Source organism: Zootermopsis nevadensis, unplaced genomic scaffold (genome assembly GCF_977971745.1).
Source record: "Zootermopsis nevadensis isolate Lab colony 2312 unplaced genomic scaffold, Znev_1.0 Znev_ptg000046l, whole genome shotgun sequence".
In the NCBI taxonomy this organism is placed as follows: Eukaryota; Metazoa; Arthropoda; class Insecta; order Blattodea; family Termopsidae; genus Zootermopsis; species Zootermopsis nevadensis.
In genome coordinates, this window is record NW_028259178.1 from 1332188 (window position 1) to 1353838 (window position 21651).

The window sequence follows — 21651 nt, forward strand, 5'->3', positions numbered from 1 at the left end:
TAGACTGCGTCTTTGTGTTTGTACTTCGTGTCCTCGACTAAATGTGAGGCAATATTTTCGATATATTTTGTAGAAATTTGACATAGGACACCAATATGTTACCACACGTTTGACGTGCGCCATGAATTCCGCGTCCACCAAACATTGCAATTTATGTACCAGAGATTTATATTCAGTTTCTTTGTGAGGCGATTTATATTAATAAATGACGTACTATCATTCACGTATGTTTATTCCGATTATTTCGTTACATGATACTTATTTATAGTGACTTAGATTTGGTCATCGTTAAGCATGAATCTGCTACGTATTTGCGTCAATATCTCCACTGCATCAATTTTGGAAGAATTATTTCTTGTGGAAACATTATGTAATTTTAGACGTGTTAAGATGTATTACACGCATATAAGCACTAATTGTGTTATATGGGGATTGTGTGAGCGCTTAATATCGTTATTGATAAGTGGTCGTGGCCGACTTTGCTCATCCTCCACCTCACGGCTTTGATGCCTTCCTGCGAATTTCTAAAAAGCGATAAGACATAATAGAGTATGAATATCATTAACTTACCTGTGGCATGACGTCCATACAAAATTTCAATAATTTCTGAGCATCCATTCGCTTTTTCCAAAATTCGTGCGCAGGAAACCATTTTGCACTGATGCAGATTACACCGTTTTGGTTGGTTTGGGTTAGGTTAGGTTAGGTTAGGTTAGTGGGGCACCTGCGCAGACGTTGTTGCGCAGTGCAGTCGTATGACTTGCGCATGTGAGGGCACCTTGAGCTCGTTATGGTTAATTGTATATTATTAAACACTCAAAAATTCGATTCCGTCACTTTAAAAAGTATATTATATTCTGGGCTTCACTTTCGTACCTGATTTAATTTTTTTACAAAGATATTTTATTGGACACATACTTTCAGTAATTACATGTACACCAATCACTTATCACTTAAATATGATGTTATTGAATATTTCATTGTGGAAGTATACATGTTGTCACACGAAGAATAATTTATTAAAATTTTTTTAATTTTATATTACACTACATGTAATTACTACAGTGACCCCAGTCATCGTTCTAAAGAATAAATGTTCTCAAAATACATAGGTCCAGCTTCAGAAGATACGCGATATCTGTATATGATTTACGTGATACTAACTCGTACAAACGTCTTTACTGGGCACACATGGCATGGAAATGTCCATTCACTGAAGTCGTATGTCTCAATGTGACGAACCGCACATATTCTTGCGTGTTATGTTGGATTGTTGTTTCAATTGTTTCTATTCTCACACGTCACCGAGAAGACATCTTTACACTGAGATTCAGTGTAGGTAGCACCCGTTAATACTTGATTGAACGGTGGTAATTAATCTTCTTAATGGTCCCGAAGAACTCTATTTCTAGAACACAAATTTAGGTTGATACTGACCGACGGACGTCGAATAATTCCAACCGTAGTTTAATGGCGACTATTCCAATGGGACCAGCCGACTGTTCCAAGGCAGAACCAGTAGTGACTGGCTTCTGATTGGTCCTCGATGCCATTCGAAATATCGATTTCTTTCCATTTAGGTCGTCACAGATTGCACGTCTTATCTTTGGTTCCGTATTTTCTGCGATAGACTGCGTCCTTGTGTTTGTACGTCGTGTCCTCGAGTAAATGTGAGGCAATATTTTCGATATATTTTGTAGAAGTTTGACATAGGACACCAATATGTTACCACACGTTTGACGTGCGCCACGAATTCCGCGCCCACCAAACATTCCAATTGATGTACCAGAAAATTATATTCAGTTTCTTTGTGAGGCGATTTATAAAAATAAATGACGTACTATCATTCACTATGTTTATTCCGATTCTTTCGTTACATGATACTTAATTATAGTGAGTTAGATTGGGTCATTGTTACGCATGAATCTGCTACGTATTTGCGTCAACATCTACACTGCATCAATTTTGGAAGAAATATTTCTTGTGGAAATATTATGTAATTTTAGACGTCTTATGACATATTACTTGCATATAAGCACTAATTGTGTTATATGGGGATTGTGTGAGCGCTTAATATCGTTATTGATAAGTGGTCGTGGCCGACTTTGCTCATCCTCCACCTCACGACTTTGATGCTTTCGTGCGAATTTCTAAAAAGCGATAAGTCATAATAGAGTATGAATATTATTAACTTACCTGTGGCATGACGTCCATACAAAATTTCAATAATTTCTGAGCATCCATTCGCTTTTTCCAAAATTCGTGCGCAGGAAACCATTTTGCACTGATGCAGATTACCCCGTTTTGGTTGGTTTGGGTTAGGTTAGGTTAGGTTAGGTTAGGTTAGTGGGGCACCTGCGCAGACGTTGTTGCGCAGTGCAGTCGTATGACTTGCGCATGTGAGGGCACCTTGAGCTCGTTATGGTTAATTTTATATTATTAAAAACTCAAAAATTCGATTCCGTCACTTTAAAAAGTATATTATATTCTGGGCTTCAATTTCATACCTGATTTAATTTTTTTACAAGGATATTTTATTGGACACATAATTTCAGTATTTGCAAGTACACCAATCACTTATCACTTAAATATGATGTTATTGAATATTTCATTGTGGAAGTATATATGTTGTTACACGAAGAATAATTTATTAATATATTTATTTAATATTATATTACACTACATGTAATTACTACAGTGACCCCAGTCATCGTTATAAAGAATAAATGTTCTAAAAATACATAGGTCCAGCTTCAGAAGATACGCGATGTCTGTATATGATTTACGTGTTACTAACTTGTACAAACGTCTTTACTGAGCACACGTGGCATGGAAATGTCCATTCACTGAAGTCGTATGTCTCAATGTGGCGAACCGCACATATTCTTGCGTGTTGTTGGATTGTTGTTTCAATTGTTTCTAATCTCACACGTCACCGATAAGACATCCCTACACTGAGATTCAGTGTAGGTAGCACCCGTTAATACTTGATTGAACGGTGGTAATTAATCTTGTTAATGGTCCCGAAGAACTCTATTCCTAAAACACAAAGTTGCGTTGATACTGACCGACCGGTATCAAATAATCCCAACCGTAGTTTAATGGCGACTATTCCAATGGGACCAGCCGACTGCTCCAAGACAGAATCAGTACTGACTGTCTTCTGATTGGTCCTCAATGCCATTCGAAAGTATTGATTTCTTTCCATTTAGGTCGTCACAGATGGCTCGTCTTATCTTTGGTTCCTTATTTTTCCGATAGACTGCCTCATTTTGTTTGAGTGTCGTGTCCTCGAGTAAATGTGAGGCAATATTTTCGATATATTTTGTAGAAGTTTGACATAGGACACCAATATGTTACCACAAGTTTGACGTGCGCCACGAATTCCGCGTCCACCAAACATTGCAATTGAAGTACCAGAATTTTATATTCAGTTTCTTTGTGAGGCGATTTATATTAATAAATGACGTACCATCATTCACGTATGTTTATTTTGATTCTTTCGTTACATGATACTTATTTATAGTGAGTTAGATTGAGTCACCGTTACGCATGAATCTGCTACGTATTTGCGTCAACATCTACACTGCATCAATTTTGGAAGAAATATTTCTTGTGGAAACATTATGTAATTTTAGACGTGTTATGACATATTACACGCATATAAGCACTAATTGTGTTATATGGGGATTGTGTGAGCGCTTAATATCGTTATTGATAAGTGGTCGTGGCCGACTTTGCGCATCCTCTACCTCACGACTTTGATGCCTTCGTACGAATTTCTAAAAAGCGATAAGACATAATAGAGTATGAATATCATTAACTTACCTGTGGCATGACGTCCATACAAAATTTCAATAATTTCTGAGCATCCATTCGCTTTTTCCAAAATTCGTGCGCAGGAAACCATTTTACACTGATGCAGATTACCCCGTTTTGATTGGCTTGGGTTAGGTTAGGTTAGGTTAGATTAGGTTAGTGGGGCACCTGCGCAGACGTTGTTGCGCAGTGCAGTCGTATGACTTGCGCATGTAAGGGCACCTTGAACTCGTTATGGTTAATTGTATATTATTAAACACTTAAAAGTTCGATTCCGTCACTTTAAAAAGTATATTATATTCTGGGCTTCACTTTCATACCTGATTTAATTTTTTTACAAAGATATTTTATTGGACACATACTTTCAGTAATTACAAGTACGCCAATTACTTATCACTTAAATATGATGTTATTGAATATTTCATTGTGGAAGTATATATGTTGTCACACGAAGAATAATTTATTAAAATATTTATTTAATTTTATATTACACTACATGTAATTACTACAGTGACCCGAGTCTTCGTTGTAAAGAATAAATATTTTCAACTAAACTATCTGAATATCTTATGTCATTGCCACTATAAGTCGTAGCCCACAGTTGGAAGATTAATCACGAGTAATAACAACGCCTGCACATGGGAATCCGTGGTCAGCCATTTCCAGTCATCTCAGAGGTTCAAAAAATATTTCCCTAAAATCCATCGTAATGTTTCCATGCCACCTCCCCCCCGTCACTGAAGTGGCCAATTACAATAAATATTCTTTCAAACACAGTACATGCATGCCTTGTGCATCAATATTATTGAAATGCCACCTTCCTTCCTTTTATTATCCTACAAGTAACATGAGATGCACATAACCTGAGAAATTTTGTGCTATACGTGTAATAATTGTAGACTGAAATCTTCATTCAACAATATTTTCCTTAGCAGTTTGTTTACCAACAGTTGCAGTTAACCATTATTCTGGTAACAGATTAATGCATTGGAAATTACAGATAACAAATATGAAAACATGACTCCATTCTTCCACACTTTCACAGTTTGTTGATAATTTGTCAGAAGACGGCATTCTAAAATTTCCATGCAAGAAAGAGCATGTTCATGAACCTAAAAGCAAATATTGTCATCTATGCTACATTGTATGAGCTTCTGACACTGACTTTATATAAACCACAAATTAATAAATAAAGTTTAATCAAAATTCTTAACCCTCTTCCAGCCTAAATACTTGAAAGCACTTTTGTTCGTGGTCTTTGGTATCTTAGACATTCGAATTTTGTTCCTCTCTCCTAGTGAAATATGTTGAAATGGTGACTGTCTTTGCGTTGCCACAGCGTTCTCTTCACTTATTGGTTTCAGTTCCCACACTGTTCTAACGTAACGTTAAACTTTCGTGTGTGTGAAATGATGGAGGTTTCAGTCTTTTGAATAAGGGTAGGAGAGGGTTAGAGATTGAAATGTTATAAGCTCTCTGCATAATGTCCATATATTCTTAGTTGCATTTAACAATTTCACCAGTTCATTAGTAAGAAGTGTGATGGCTCTCCCAGTGGTGAATCGTTTTCCGTTTGCTACGTGAGGAATCACATATAACCACTGTAACTGTCTGTAAAGAAATCTAAAATGTCAAGGGATTCTAAAATAACTTCATTTAAAATAGTGTCAGGTTTGCCGTAATGCAAAGAATATTTTGATGAAAATGGATTATACAAATGCTTATTACTCTGGTACATTGCAGCCAAAATACAAATTAACGCAGTTCACTTTAGGATGGCAGGAGCATGTGGGTAAGTGTAGATTAGTACTGAGGGAACGCGATAAGACCGGAAAGTTTGGATCGTGGTTACTCAGCTGCATGGAGGGAGGAACAGTCAGGCAAAATTTACCGCAGTGAGGAGATGGTCAGATTCCTGGTTCCCAAAAAAAGAGGAGGCATAATATTGTTTGTTTAAAGTGGTGCTAAAGAGAATATTTTATATTATGTTTCAGTGAACTACAGCACAGTTTACATTTACAACAAACTCATATATGATGGGTACCTGATGTAAAGTTTATGTAATCACAAATATATTTTGTATTCCTGATAACAACCACAATACTGCATGTGGACAAGAAGGAAGAAGGGCTTTAATTACGTTTCAGGTGCTTATAAGTTTACAAACTGTGGAGTGGTATTTCAGGCAGCATTTTGTTCGGCAGTGCCGTGTAGTGTTCGCGGTTGGGCATGTACCTCAGGGGTATTGTCGGTAGATGACAGGAGAGTTCGTCAGGGTGCGCATATAATGATCATTGAATATCCCTCGTGCTCCGGCGGTTGCGGGATGTGTTCCCTGTTTTTCAGACGTTGCCGTCCCTGCCTGCGAGAAAATGGCGCAGCTCCTCTGCTGTTATTGTTTACTTCGGACGGCGTGATGGTAGGATGCATGGCCAGTCGAGTGCAGCTTTACTCTCTTATATATCCAATGCTTGCAAGTTTATTTGAACTGATGTTTGTCATCTTTCTCCTGTGTGAAGTACGTAAAGTGGGAAATATTTTGGTTGCACGAAAGGCCGGATTAGTTGCCAGTAGGTTATTAATGTGGTGTAGAGTGCCTTCGTAGTAAGAATTAATACTGGTCTCTCAATGCGGATGTTTATTTCTGGACATGGTTTTGTTTCAGGTAGGCGTGAATGCAAGCATATGGGATACTTCAGCCGTTACGCAGTTTCGAGTCCATCATTACTACGGAGGTAGCGACACTTTGCTCCGGTAGCTGACATGACCACTGTGCATGATGGACACAATTCATCAGTCGATGCGGTTGGGATGACCCACAGACTCGTGGTGGCAGCCTCTGTTTTTGTGACTTGCATGTGGAAATTCAGTAGCTGTTGATTTAAATTTGTGCAAGAGCTTATCGCAGTGAAGAAGCTAGAAGTAAGCAGCTAGGGTTACAGGTTGTAATGTTGGTTATGTGGCCACCACACCACACCACAGTTGCCCACTTTTGATTCCTAGTGACCAAGTATGGGGTGTTCGTAGCATGCCTCACAATGCCACAAGGAAGACCTCAGGCCCTCGTGCGATTATATACCTTGCTTTCCGAGGAGGTGTACTGTTATAGATTTAGTGGGAGTGCCTAGTCTGTCTCAAAGAGGAGTTTGAGATCAGGGGATGTGCTGAGTAGCAACGTTCATGTGAACTGTAGCTGTAGTGTGTGTTTACTGGCATCAACGAAGACATGGAGGACCAATTTGTCTGAATATCAGTGTTTCAGAAGATCAGTTGTGTGCGTGATGGGGAAGCAGCTTTTTTGGAGTTGGAGATGTGAAGAACGAGACAGAACGAAGCACCTGGAGTGTTTGTTACTTGGATAAGGAATTGCATTATTCAGGTATGTTAGAGAGTAGAGTTTGTTTGCATTCCATAGATCCTTCTTAGGACTAAACCATGGGATGCAGAGCAAGTCATTTCATACAGTAAACATAGACTTCAGGACTTCATTCAATATACGTAAACCTCGGTACTTTTGACACAATTACAAGAACGTGTTTCACATATGAATGTACATAACCTTCAGATTTTGCAATTCAAGTATGAAAGCTAATTTCAGTGCAGGCTTGAATACATTTATATCACAATTTAGAGTTTTAATTGTTGGTGGAAGATTATTAAATAACTTGATACGCGTATAGTACGTTCCTTTTTGACGTTTATAGGGTTAGCATAGACTATACAAAAATTATATGCTTGTAGTTAATTTTTATTTCAGTGTTGTTGAGATTTGTCAAACTCGTTTTTTACGTACAAAATAAAAGTCTAGGTGTCCATGAAACCCAAAGTTTCTGGAAATAAATATGACATGCGCCCTGATGTGGAGAAAATGTGTTTAGAGTATTACAGTAAGTGCAGTACGTGGAAGTTACTGTAACTAAAACATTTGACTTCCCTTACCATTGAATCTGGCTTGCGTTGTCACTCGTTATAACTTGAAACTGTTGCTTGTGTTTTCTAGGTCGTGGAGACAGCATCTAGTGCTCTGAAGTCAAGCACGACGGATCCGTTCTACCGTCGTCAGTGCTGGGAAATAATTTGCTGTTTCTTGGTGGCATCCCTGAATTTTAATGATGATGAGAATAGAGCGCAGCAGCTTTTCTCCTGTCCAAGGTATATAAGAGCAGTTGGAGGCAGAAGAATATTGTCAAACTAACCTCATTCTTGATATTAAAAAAAGTGTACAAAATAAAAGATGTTTTTCCAGCCTGATGGTACTAACATGACATAACAGATTGTTAATCACTGGCTTTTCTTCGCAGAATTGTAAGCGAATCCCAAGGCAGTCTATGAGGCACTGATATAGATTTTTCTCTGAGCACCCAGAACTCATTATTTACTGGTACAGTGAGCCCGTTAGAGGCTGTATCACAATTAGTTTGTGTTTAGTATCCTGCCAGTACCAGGAGGCTTCTACAAGTAATGTATTTCTTTGTCATATCATAAAACCAGATTTCCCATTTGCTCTGTGCCTCTTACATCAGTTGCTGATTTAGGAAGCAGCTACTGCATTGGCCACTGCTGTGACCATTGAACATTAGGATGTGACTGTAATTATCTGTACTCATTGTGATTCGCTGTTGCAGTTTCGATGATCCACATGTGGAGATCTCCGCAGTCCATGGGATTCCGTTCAGATTGCAGGACAAGCAAGCCAGAGCCACTCACCAGACGGCAGTCACAGGCAAGTTCATCCATTTGAGTAAATTGTTTAATAAACTTCTTTTCTGAATTACAATGACATTATTGAAGGAAGAAGACCTTTTGTCCTGAAAAGTAGCAAATGGTTTTAATGAAATAAAGAACTTGTCTATTTCTTCTATTGAGACTACAAAGAAACAGTGAAGAACGTGATTTTTCTTTGCCAGTTTAAGGAACCACATTTTGAGGCTGACCTCCACATAGTTCTATAATTGAGAATGCATGAGTTTACCTCCATGCTCCCACTGCCTCATGGCATTGCGCTTAGTCACAAGGATAACTTCAGCTGATATAGCGAACCATTAAATGTTTAAAAATCATAATCGGTGTTGGTTTTCTGTAAGTCCAAGTGGTGTTAGAACCCAAAGACCACTGTGAGAACCTGAAATCTCTCTTAAAACCACATTTAGTATGTGAACTTGTTGAAAGCGTCTGCTTCATGTCTGGAAAAGCCAGTAAGGCCTGTTGTGTATGTTGGTAGGAGTGTTTGTTGCTGCAGCCATGAAAGAGTTACGACGGTGTTCCTTGTTTGTCACTGCACAATGGTGGCGATATCACAGGAAGCTGGTGAGTTCAGTTTTATAAATTTAGATTGTTCAACATTGAAACAATTTATATTACTGACGGTGAAGTTTCCACCTTTGCTTCCAGAAGGCATTATAAAGTGGCATTACTGATGGTGATATGGAAAATAAATCTAATTGCCCCTTGTCGGTTGAATTCACCTTAGTAGTAGAAGTGCTACAGATGTTGGCTGTGTTGTAGAGGCTTGCCATTTCTTAATCTTTCATTTACGTCCTTTCTTCATGACATCAAAACAGGCGAACCTGAAGGGCATGGGCCCTTCTGGTGTTTATAGACTCCCTCGCTGTCATAACGGGGCATGAGGAGAGGGAGCCGTGTAAGCCGGGACACCTCGGCTCCAAACAGACGGCAAGCGAACTGTTCGTAAAATATCCACTGAATCAGTGGCAAGGGAAGTTGCGTGGGTCTGACGTGATGTGTGTGAGTTGTAGAGTTTGTAGTTGCAGTATTATGACGTGTGGAATAATGGCCCACTTGGCGAATGTTTTAAATTTGCTGGGGGGGGGTGAGGAAATAAAGGCTCCAATATGAATCTGTAAGCGAGGGAGTTCAGAATTTGTCAGGTCGCTGGTTGTGACCCGTATTTAAAGTTAACTTGTGAATGGGTTTGTAATGAACTTGACAGAATTTGTCTTCTGAATATGGAAGGTGCTTGTTCATTGGCTAAGGTAGGAGTGTTAACTGCTTGGTGAAGTAAAACTGTGTGTTCTTAGAGGAGTGTGATGTCTTGATTTCTTGAATGTGAATGTATTTTCTCTTTCTGGGAGTAGCAGATTACGAGAAACAGAATGATCCTTCAGATTCTACTGAGCACCACGTGACCTGCGTACTGCTAGCCAGAGAAGCGTTGAAGTACGTGCGGCAACAGTTGGCAGACCGACTTGATGTCAGAAGATTAAACCTGCTGGGACAAAGAAGGAACCTCGTATCCGCAAGAGACTGATATCGGTCTGAACTAGGCATTCGTTGTGTGAGTACATGAGCATTAGAATGTATTTGATGCGGTTGTCGTGTGAGAGAGATGAGTCTGTCCAATTTTATTAGGTACTTTAGATGTTGTGACTTTAAGTGTGAGATTTGATATGTTGAAAGACGTAAATGTGGTGAGGGATTGGCATTATTGCAGTATCTGTGGTACGCTAGAGGCATTCATGATTGTCTAGTGAACATATTGTTCATAGGACACCAAAATTGGAGGTTAGGTGTAGCTTGTAGACGAGGGTGGTGACTATTTGTGATAAGGTTTTGTTACACGTGAGATGTGTGCAGTGCTGAGGAGCCTTTAATGTGGTCTGTTTACTAATTAATAAGTGAGCATTTGCCAGAGTAAGTAATTTAGTTTTGTGCACAGTTAGCGGAGCTGCCGGGATATTTTCTGTTCTTGTGCTTAAGTTTAGAGTATCCTGTGTTGAGCAAGGGGATCGGTTACAAAACTTGTAAGTTTGTGGTGTGGTGTTCGTTATGAATTTGGATTTGCTTGCAAAAATGGAGATGACTGTCAGAGGTTCCATTTATTTGACACTTAACCATAAGTTGAGAGTTGTCAGGTGTCAGTCTCATGGACATGTGATGAGGCTCAGTATTACTTCTGGTATATTCCGTGGTTGGTGGTGGGGTAAGGGGATTTGCATTAGGAATGAGGAGTGGTGTGGTGGGTTGGACCCAAGTATAGAAAGGCAGTGCCACTTATGTGGGTCACAATGTACCAGTGCTGGTGTTTGTCAGGATTGTTTGTCAGGATTGTTGATCGCTCATTAAGTAATGCCCCACATTTTTTTCCTCAGAACATATTTATTCAAGATGGCTGAAATTTAGTGACAATATAAATCAATGTTTCCTTTACACATACTATTTTTCCACATAGTCCCCATCAACTTGTACGGCTTTACGCCATCGTGAAACAAGTGCATGCATGCCTTGCTGGTACCAGCTCTTGTCCTGTGCACGTAGCCATGTCCTCACTGCTTGAATCACGCTCTCGTCATCTTCAAATCTTGTTCCGCGGATAGCATCTTTAAGTGGCCCAAAGAGATGGAAGTCGGAGGGTGCCAGATCTGGACTTTAGGGTGGATGGGGTAGCACCGTCCAACCCAATTTGGTGATTTCTTCCCGGGTTCTCAGACTTGTGTGAGGGCGTGCATTGTCGTGCAGGAGCAAAATTTCTGCTGGATGCTTGTGAGGCCGAACTCGTCGAAAACGCTTCTTGAGGGTTTTCAGGGTCCTGATGTACGCGTCTGAATTGATGGTCGCACCTCTTGGCATCACATCCACAAGAATGACCCCATCACTGTCCCAAAAGACAGTCATCATGACTTTTCCAGCGGAGGGAGTTGTCTTGAATTTCTTCTTTCTCGGTGATTGAGGATGATGCCACTCCATTGACTGCCTTTTTGTCTCTGGCTCAAAGTGGTGTATCCAGGTTTCGTCACCTGTAATGATCCGGGACAGAAAGACCTCTCCCTCAGCATCAAAACGCTCCAACAATTCAGAAGAAATCGTTTTCCTTTGAATCCTGTGGTCTGCTGTGAGACTTCGTGGAACCCATCTTGCGCACACCTTCGAATATGCGAGAGCCTGGATAATTGCAATCACACTTCCATTGCTGACTGAAAGCTGTTGGGACAATTGTCGAGTTGTGATGCGCCGATCCTCACGAATAATGGCATCCGCGCGGTTCAACATGTCTGGAGTGGTGGCTGTGGCAGGACGCCCAGAGACCCTCGGGTCGCTCATTAAGTAATGCCCCACATTTTTTTTCTCAGCCAATAATGAAGATAGAAAAGTGCACTTTTACATGCTTGAGATTTGATGTTTCCCGCGTTCGTGTACGGAGTTTCAAATGATTCCAACCGATAGCGGAGCTGTAGTGAACTGTTAAAATGGCGTCTGTGAACGACTCTCGTTACAAGCAACGAGCTGTAATTGAATTCCTTGTTGCTGAAAAAGAAACGGTGGTGAACATTCATAAACGTTTGTGTGCTGTGTATGGAAGCTATGCAGTCGATAGGAGCACCGTTGGTCGCTGGGCTAAGAGAGTTAAAGCTTCAGGAAGTGAAGAAACCGAGCTCCGTGATCTGCCGCGCTCTGGGCGTCCTGCCACAGCCACCACTCCAGACATGTTGAACCGCGCGGATGCCATTATTCGTGAGGATCGGCGCATCACAACTCGACAATTGGCCCAACAGCTTTCAGTCAGCAATGGAAGTGTGATTGCAATTATCCAGGCTCTCGCATATTCGAAGGTGTGCGCAAGATGGGTTCCACGAAGTCTCACAGCAGACCACAGGATTCAAAGGAAAACGATTTCTTCTGAATTGTTGGAGCGTTTTGATGCTGAGGGAGAGGTCTTTCTGTCCCGGATCATTACAGGTGACGAAACCTGGATACACCACTTTGAGCCAGAGACAAAAAGGCAGTCAATGGAGTGGCATCATCCTCAATCACCGAGAAAGAAGAAATTCAAGACAACTCCCTCCGCTGGAAAAGTCATGATGACTGTCTTTTGGGACAGTGATGGGGTCATTCTTGTGGATGTGATGCCAAGAGGTGCGACCATCAATTCAGACACGTACATCAGGACCCTGAAAACCCTCAAGAAGCGTTTTCGACGAGTTCGGCCTCACAAGCATCCAGCAGAAATTTTGCTCCTGCACGACAATGCACGCCCTCACACAAGTCTGAGAACCCGGGAAGAAATCACCAAATTGGGTTGGACGGTGCTACCCCATCCACCCTACAGTCCAGATCTGGCACCCTCCGACTTCCATCTCTTTGGGCCACTTAAAGATGCTATCCGCGGAACAAGATTTGAAGATGACGAGAGCGTGATTCAAGCAGTGAGGACATGGCTACGTGCACAGGACAAGAGCTGGTACCGGCAAGGCATGCATGCACTTGTTCCACGCTGGCGTAAAACCGTACAAGTTGATGGGGACTATGTGGAAAAATAGTATGTGTAAAGGAAACATTGATTTATATTGTCCCTAAATTTGAGCCATCTTGAATAAATATGTTCTGAGGAAAAAAATGTGGGGCATTACTTAATGAGCAACCCTCGTATTACCAACTACAAAACATCAGTGCCTTCCTGGACAAACACGTAGTAGCTAGTTTTAACACTTTGCTTAGTATTCAAATTGAGCCGAGTTGTTTTTTAACGATTACGAGGACGAACCAGACCTCAAATCAATGTAGAAATACACGAATTCTGTCGGCCAATGTACAAACGTTCTAGGCTACGCTTCAGGAAGTTGTCAAATGTCACTTTCATAAATTACAAAGGGACCCTTTTCCCCCGCCCAGTAATGTATCCAACGCAACGAATTATGGTCGTATTACGTAGGAAAATGGTGGGGACAAACGAAGTCAAATCAGACGACAAAACGATGAAGTAAAGCAAACGCGAAAAGCCGTTCAATATGACCTTCGTGACTGTGTGTTCGTAAATAATTTGTTTCGGCTACGGTAAACAAATGATCATTTCCTTGTTAACCAAAGCAACGCGCCATTCATTACGCTAAACTACGTTCAATTTTTCTGCTACCCTTTTTAAAACAATCCGCACACCTACGCCCACATCTTGGGGCAGATTTTTATTCAAAGTCTTGGTTACTCGTATGGTCACATTTCCAGCAATTACAGAAGCAGCAGTTTGCCAGAAGACAACTGCCTGCCTCCTCTCTCTCGCTCCACACCCAATTCACATAACATGATGGAAGGATGACTGTAAGTGCTAAAGAAACTGGCAGGGTGCTGGGGCCACCTACCCGGTCGCAAATACTTAGACATTCTGTAATATGGACGTGGGGATTCCCCACTAAGTAAAGGAGCCACCAAAAATTTCTTACTTTGAGGAAACATCTCTCCATGACACCAGCAGCAGCACTCTCAATGTAACAAGTAGAAACACAACAAAATAAAGAAAGCAATTCTACAAAACAATATTTTGTATCTGACATTACGTCAATAAACAGTTTTACGAGATGAGTTTTAGTGCACGCTGATTACGGAATTGCCAGCATGTCTACACGAGAATTTCTGATTGTGGTCACAATGTTTATTAAGATCCCGGGACCCCTTCAACATCATGATCGTATGTTGATTGACTACCCAATAACAAGATCAATAAAACGTGCAACAAACAAAGCTACGTTCTGCCTCCAAGAATCATACGCAAAGGAATCTTCACTCACAGACGGCTCGAACATCTAATATTTTAACAAACATCCTGCAAAAGAGCTGTACCACTTAAAGTCCTCTCCCTTCCATTTCAGCACAGATTCTTACAGTAGTAATAAGTTCTAGAAATGAATGGAGGGGAGACACGGGTTTCGTATTGTATGCATTTCCTTCCTGATTTCTGCCCTCTAAAAAATAACTGAGGGTTTTCGTGGGTGCGACATGGGAGCCCAAGATGAGAGGAAGGAGGGGTTATATAAAAATATATTTATGAGGGAGCAGCCAAGGTGGTCAACGAACACCAAACAGACATCATATATCATTTCATTTCCAGGTCAACAATCTTTAACCAAACTAAATGGTCAATAACTTCGGCCTGTCTCTCTCTCACACACACAAAAACACAATCTCTACATTCTTCCTATAAACAATCTGACTGACAACACTAACAAATTAGTCTTTCCTAAGCCAAGAACTCTTCACAACCATTTTACAGACATAAAATACGAGTATTACCAGTTTGTTACGATTCTAGTGAGGCAGTCAGAAAGGAAAAGAATGAGCACGGAAGTTGCATATGGCAGATTAGATGTTTGGAATAAGAAGATGGCAATAATGATGATGACAGTAATTGCAATAAACTTGTCTTACTTTTTTCTTCAGAATCGTCATCTTTACTCAGAATGCCTGATGTGATCTGGATATGCCATTCTGGTCGCTGTGGTGTGACAGCAGATAGGTTGCGGTGTTTAAATATCAGTGTTGTAATGCAGTTTGGAATATGCAGGGTTCCTAATGACGTAGGATGTGGAAAGAGGCAACTCCATTCTGAATGAATCTGGTTTCATGTGGAATGTCACGGCCATTGCACTTTGGAATTTCCTGGAAACTCGGCTATGCTGTCAGAGGAATTTTGCACTTATCTTCATCCAAGATTGTTTCCTTCCACACAAGAGACTGAGCTACTGTCGCAGTTTAAAATATAAGGTGACATTTTCATTGATCTGTCTTTTACACGAACATTTGTCATTTCAGAGTTGGTGACCGTGAAATAATGACTTTCTGTACAGACTGGATGCAGCGGCTTGTCACCGTTTAGATTCAGCTGTAATGAGTATTGCCCAGGTAAATGTTAGGTGGAGGGAATATGTTGTTTGTGGCAATTCTTACTAATATAGAATATCACAAGTTCTTATCTTATAAAAGAATTATTAAGAAATCTGTGAAACCGCCCTCCACTCTCTCCATTTTAATTTTGATTAAACTGATCTTTGCCCGTGGACGTCGTGGTCTCCTACAATTGAACAAAGTTTGAGGTAAGGGATTCCTAATTATAAATATTGTTGTTCATCACATTTAATGTTTTCGTCTGCATTTGTGAACTCGTGTAAGAGAATTAAACTTTTTTAACACAATTTCAAGTAACATTAGATTGACTTCTGTTTGTTAACGGCAACATTTATAATAAAAGAATATTCCAGTAGGCAATTAACTTTTTACAATTTTAAATGAATTAAACGTGTTTCGTGGCCCAGAATCTTAATAAAAATACATGGATGCTAAGAAGTGGGGTTTGTATTCTGAACAATAATTCTAACGCTTTTCATCTCTTGATACATCGACATTATTAAAGCGTTTTAGGGAACTGAAAGAAATTGTATTCCGGATTTAGAAGAATAAATATTGAAGAATCTCCCTCTCATTATCTCCTACATCAGCAGATTAAATCCGGGGAATGATTGCTAGTATTGAGTGCAAAGTATTTATGGGTGCAAAACGTGGTCTTTAACTTTGAGGGAGGAACATAGACTGAGGGCCTCTGAGAACAGAGTGTCGAGGAAGATGTCTGGACCCAAAACGGGAGTGGGACAGATAAGAGAGAAAAATGCTTGACGAACTCCACACCTGATGTTGTTAGGGCGAGTTGAAAGTTTACAAGGCCTGAAGGGAACACCTCGGCGTAGGTGGGAAGATAACATTAAGACGAATCTTACGAAGATGGGTCTCAATGGAGTGAACTGGATGCAACTGACTCAGGATAGACCCCGGTGGCGGGCTTTTGTGAACACGATGATGTACCCGACAGACATTAAGGTGGCTCATAAATCCTTTGAAAGTGTGACAAAGTTCAAATACTTGGGAACAACAAAAACGATTCAAAATGATGCTCACGACGAAGTTAGGAGGAGACTAAATTCTGGAAATGCTTGCTACTTGTCAGTTCAAAATATTTTGTCTTCCCGTCTGATTTCTAAGAACCTGAAGATTAAAATATACAAAACAATAATCTTGCCTGTTGTGTGGTATGGGTGCGAAACATGGTCTCTCACTCAGAGGGAGGAACACAGATTGCAGCTGTTTGAGAATCGGGTGTTTAGGAGGATATTTGGGCCTAGGAGAGAAGATGATGGGGCGTGGAGAAAACTGCACAATGTCGAGCTTAAAAATATGTACTCCTCCCCCAATATTGTCAGGGTGATTAAGTCGAGAAGAATGAGATGGTCTGGGCATGTAGCGTGCATGGATGGGACAAGAGGTGTGCACCGGGTACTGGTTGGGAAACCTGAAGGGAGACCTAGACGTAGATGGGAGGATAATCTCAGGCGGGATCTATGGGAGATAGGAGTTGAAGGAGACTGGATTTTGTTGGCCCAGGACAGGGTCCGGTGGAGGGCTTTGGTTAGTTCGGTGATGAACCTTCTGGTTCGGTAAGCCATCTAGTTAGTTAATCGGTCAACGACATGACCAGCTTTCTTATTAATTATGATTGTCCCAGTTGGCGCTGCTCGCAACAGTTACCTTCGTTGCAACTAAAGGTACGACATTTTATTTTACATCCATTGTCCTAGCACTGTGCGAGATTATGTCAAGAACTTCTTTACAGTTCGTGTACTGATTAAGTTACAAGTTCACGCTGCAACCTGTAGCAACTAGATATCGTGTCAGTGTTAACTGATTTTCCGTTTATTCATGCAAGTGGAATGGGACATAATGGCCACCCGATATGTAGGACTGTTTGTAGTGGCAGCGTGCTGCAATGGAGTGCGATACTGACCGGGTTAATACGACCCACACAATCGTATGTCCCAGTAACGCATTAAACCACGGAAGACATTGTAAACAACCTTGACTTAATCACATTAACGTATAGATGCTTCTGGAGTGTGTGCCCATAAGAATAGCAGTAACTTGGGTGTGCTGTTTGAATGGATTTATCTGAAATGACATATGGGAATACCTCCCCCTACAAGCGTTGATGGGTACCTCATTCAGGCGTAAGCTCCCCGTCTATTTGCGCAAACGCAATTATGACAGAAACAATATCTGCTGTGGAAACCTCAAATCTTACAATATAGTTCTGGTTTGAGGGGGTAAGTAGAGGATTACATGACCTACCAAGCTAAGATGCTAGCCAAACCTCGACTGCTAACACTTAATTGTTCATCATGGAAAATAAATTACGATCCAAAAGCTCAACTGCCAAAGTTTTAACTCCCCTGACCCCCATCCCGTAGTGGGATTTGGCCAACACTTTTGAAAAAGTCACGCTTTGCCACTGTGGGAATTCCTTTTCGAAATTTTTTGCTCAGAATATAACTTTTGGGCCAAGCTGGTGCGGCATTACTTTTCTCTCTTTAACTCCCTCTGCATTTATGACCTCCTCCCTCCCCCCCCATCTGGACACATCACATCAACTGGATGCTGTATGGACGTAGAATACCACGCGGCAAACACATACGTACTGTGGCAAAGTCCGTCATAAATAAATATGAATCTGCCTTCAATGTGTGGATAATGGCAACCCATATCAACCATCAGACATACATGAATGTACAAAAGAAATGTATTTAATCTCGATCTTATGTATACATGGGATATACGGATATCCGCACGTAGGAACGTTGAAACTTCGATATCAGCAGACGTGCGTGATTACACCAAACGCACTGATGATAATGTTTGGCATGTATTGCCTTACGTCAGTGGTCCCCAACCTTTTTTTTCCTTTCTCTGGACAAATAAGATACGGACACCAAATAATACACAAAACAACACGACGTTTATTGATACAAGAAACCACGCAATCAAAGATACGTACTTTTATAAGTACAATTATTATTACTCAAGTGGGAAGTCAGTGTGATGTTTGGCACTGCATTTCAGCGTCCAGTTTTACAAATTTGGGAGTGTAGGATGATGTTGCTGCTCGCAATCGTCAAGATGGGCATTAGTACGTAGAGAACTGTGCTTTGATTTTATAATGTTCATGGTTGAACGGCCTTTATTATTCAATATAACCTCTTTCCGTATCAACGCGGGCACCGCGTTGGGGACCACTGTTGTACATTATTTCGCCCTCACATCTTCATCAGTTATCAGAGTGATTATTCTCTTGTAACATTGATGTCACTGTTAGGTCAAGGTCATGACAAAGTCAAGACAAGATCGCCCCAATAGTTTGCCAGATAGAGGTCTTTAAAATTCTCAAGGTCATACGTATTTATGCCAAACGGCAAATACCTGATTGACCATACTCATGTCAAAATGAGGTCACGTATAGGTCAAGGAAGCCACGACAAATTCGGCCCAATAGTTTCGTAGATACTGGTCTTAAAAAATCTCAAGGTTATATCTTCTCACCAATATTTCTGCTAGCCAGCCACCCTAGGGCCACACCCTTTACCCCAGGGCCACTACCCCAGTCGCACCCCTTCCCAGGGCTATCACCTTCTTTGGGCCAACCCTCATGATCACCCCTACCCAAGATCGCCCCCCCCGGGACCATCCCCTCAGGATCCCTGCAGCATCACCATATCCCAGGAACCACAGGATCCCCTAGGACCCCAGGATTCCCTGGACACTGCCCTCTAGGATCACGGCAGGATCCCCGAAGACAATCACCTCTAGGATCCCCTATAACCCCCTCCAGGATTCCTCGGATTTACCAGGACTCCCCATGACCATCCTAGTATTCCCCACAGATTTCCTAGGATCCCCACCAAGGATTCCCTACCCAGATCTAGCAGAATCTGCCACCAAACATTTCCAACAGAATTTCCCACGATCGCAACCCATGATTCCCAGGATATTCCCCTGGATTCACCACATAATATTACCCACGATCCTGCAGGATTCCCCACCAAAAATCCCCATATTATCCCACATAGGATCCACAACCAGAATTCAAAACGCGCGCCCTAACCCCCGCGCCCTAACCCCCGCGCCCTAACCCCCGCGCCCTAACCCCCGCGCCCTAACCCCCGCGCCCTAACCCCCGCGCCCTAACCCCCGCGCCCTAACCCCCGCGCCCTAACCCCCGCGCCCTAACCCCCGCGCCCTAACCCCCGCGCCCTAACCCCCGCGCCCTAACCCCCGCGCCCTAACCCCCGCGCCCTAACCCCCGCGCCCTAACCCCCGCGCCCTAACCCCCGCGCCCTAACCCCCGCGCCCTAACCCCCGCGCCCTAACCCCCGCGCCCTAACCCCCGCGCCCTAACCCCCGCGCCCTAACCCCCGCGCCCTAACCCCCGCGCCCTAACCCCCGCGCCCTAACCCCCGCGCCCTAACCCCCGCGCCCTAACCCCCGCGCCCTAACCCCCGCGCCCTAACCCCCGCGCCCTAACCCCCGCGCCCTAACCCCCCGCGCCCTAACCCCCCGCGCCCTAACCCCCCGCGCCCTAACCCCCCGCGCCCTAACCCCCCGCGCCCTAACCCCCCGCGCCCTAACCCCCCGCGCCCTAACCCCCCGCGCCCTAACCCCCCGCGCCCCACGAAGGGAGGTGGAGGCCCAGGCCGTTTCTTGAGCGAGCAGAGGCGCGGACCCGGCTCCGGACAATGGCCCGGGCGCCGGGTTCCAACGAACCGGACGAGTCCAACTCGTTGGCTTTGCGCTCGCACGCTACGCAAAACAGGACCTCGTGGGCGAGGCGAATCGTTCAACTCTTTCGACTAACCGACCTGGCAACAGATCTTGTCTAGGGGATATAGCAGGAACATAGTAAGATTAGGTATAATGAGAGGACCACTCAAAATTCGAAAATAGTACCAGCAACGAAAGCGCGGTAATTGATATGGAATAATACCGACAGGGGGGCTCAACCCCAGCCGCTAAGTGGTCATAGGAACTTAAACAAACCTCTTAAAGCAAAATAACCTCTTGCGCCCTCTATGCGGGACGGCGCTTGTGGTGGGTCCCGATGTTCCCGCACAGAGGACGCTGCCGTTTATTTTACGTTTTTGAGCCTTGTTTTATTCTGTACGACCATTTACAGGACCCTCGGTCCCGCGATTTGGTTTCATTCGATTAAATCATTGAGTTTTCGCTGCTCGTAGTATTTTCGCTTTTAGTGTTTTATTACTGGACGTATAATTTTATCTGCCCCTTAGTCATCTCTGCCGACACGCGTTGGATGAGTTTATCATCTTTGCCTTTCCCAGCATGCTCCGCGAAACTTGTTTCCTCGAACAAGTTGAGTTCTTTCCGTTTGTCTGTCTCCTGCTTCGGTACAGCGCGGATGTACGCAGTCTTTAGGTAAGTTGGGGCTTCAGTCGGCCATTTTGATATTACGTCTCAGCTTGTGTTTGGTTTAATTCTCGATTTATTCGACAGTCAAAGAGTTGTTGAAGCTTTCGTGGTGGTAGTACGAGGCTCTAAAGAATGCAGGCGAATTCGTGATAATGAAAATACTAACCGATTTTCTCTAGAAATTACAAACGTCTTTGAGTTAGATTTTATTAACCCTTGCACCATTGAAAATGTAATCCTGGAATCTGAAGCGAAAATAATAATAAATTCTTATTGTGTGGATTTCCACCTCTACGTGTAATGTAAGCACAAATCGATGAAAATTGTAATATTGATTATAATTGACTCCTGGATTTGACCTTATCATAATGAATACAGATTTAACCTCGTCGGATAGATAACGACCCTGACTTATAGGCATTTCTGTCTGGCGGCTTTACAGGTGAATTACGTCGCTTTTCCATGGAGAAAGTGGAGTGATATAAGATCGTCTATATATTTTTCTCTAGGACTGTGACTGTTGTGTGTCCCCGGGTGCTACGTCTTGTACAACGCGAACCCGCTTAAGTCATTCAAGGTGAGTTGCATGAAATATTCCGTCCTCTGAAGTAGAGAGTTCTTAAAGTACGTTGAGGAAAAAACGTGACTTGGCCTAGGTCACACAAGACAAGATGGCTGAAATGACGTTGCAACACTGAACTAAGTATTCTGAGATGATATTCTATTTTACGTTTTCATTGTTCTGTGATACTGCCCACGCATTCCGTCTCCTTCTAGGTCAGTGGTAACAACCACGTGACACTC

At 42.3% G+C, this 21651-nt stretch overlaps 2 long non-coding RNA genes across 5 annotated transcripts in view; both read left to right on the forward strand.

Annotated features, from left to right (window-relative positions):
- Positions 1 to 8556, forward strand: part of LOC147871577 (uncharacterized) — a 106394-nt gene extending 97838 nt beyond the window's left edge. The window contains exons 4-6 of the long non-coding RNA XR_015538670.1: positions 6485 to 7198; positions 7820 to 7971; positions 8445 to 8556. This is a non-coding gene — a long non-coding RNA (uncharacterized LOC147871577). The remainder of the gene's footprint in view (positions 1 to 6484; positions 7199 to 7819; positions 7972 to 8444) is intronic.
- A 235-nt stretch (positions 8557 to 8791) lies between these two features.
- LOC147871578 (uncharacterized) lies at positions 8792 to 16015 on the forward strand. 4 transcript variants are annotated; one of them, XR_015538663.1, is made up of 3 exons: positions 8792 to 9564; positions 9915 to 10114; positions 13777 to 16015. It is a non-coding gene; the product is annotated as an uncharacterized LOC147871578 (long non-coding RNA). The 4 variants fall into 4 exon arrangements; XR_015538662.1 differs by having other exon boundaries at positions 8792 to 9126; positions 9381 to 10114; XR_015538661.1 differs by having other exon boundaries at positions 8792 to 9126.
- The last annotated feature ends 5636 nt before the right edge of the window (positions 16016 to 21651 follow it).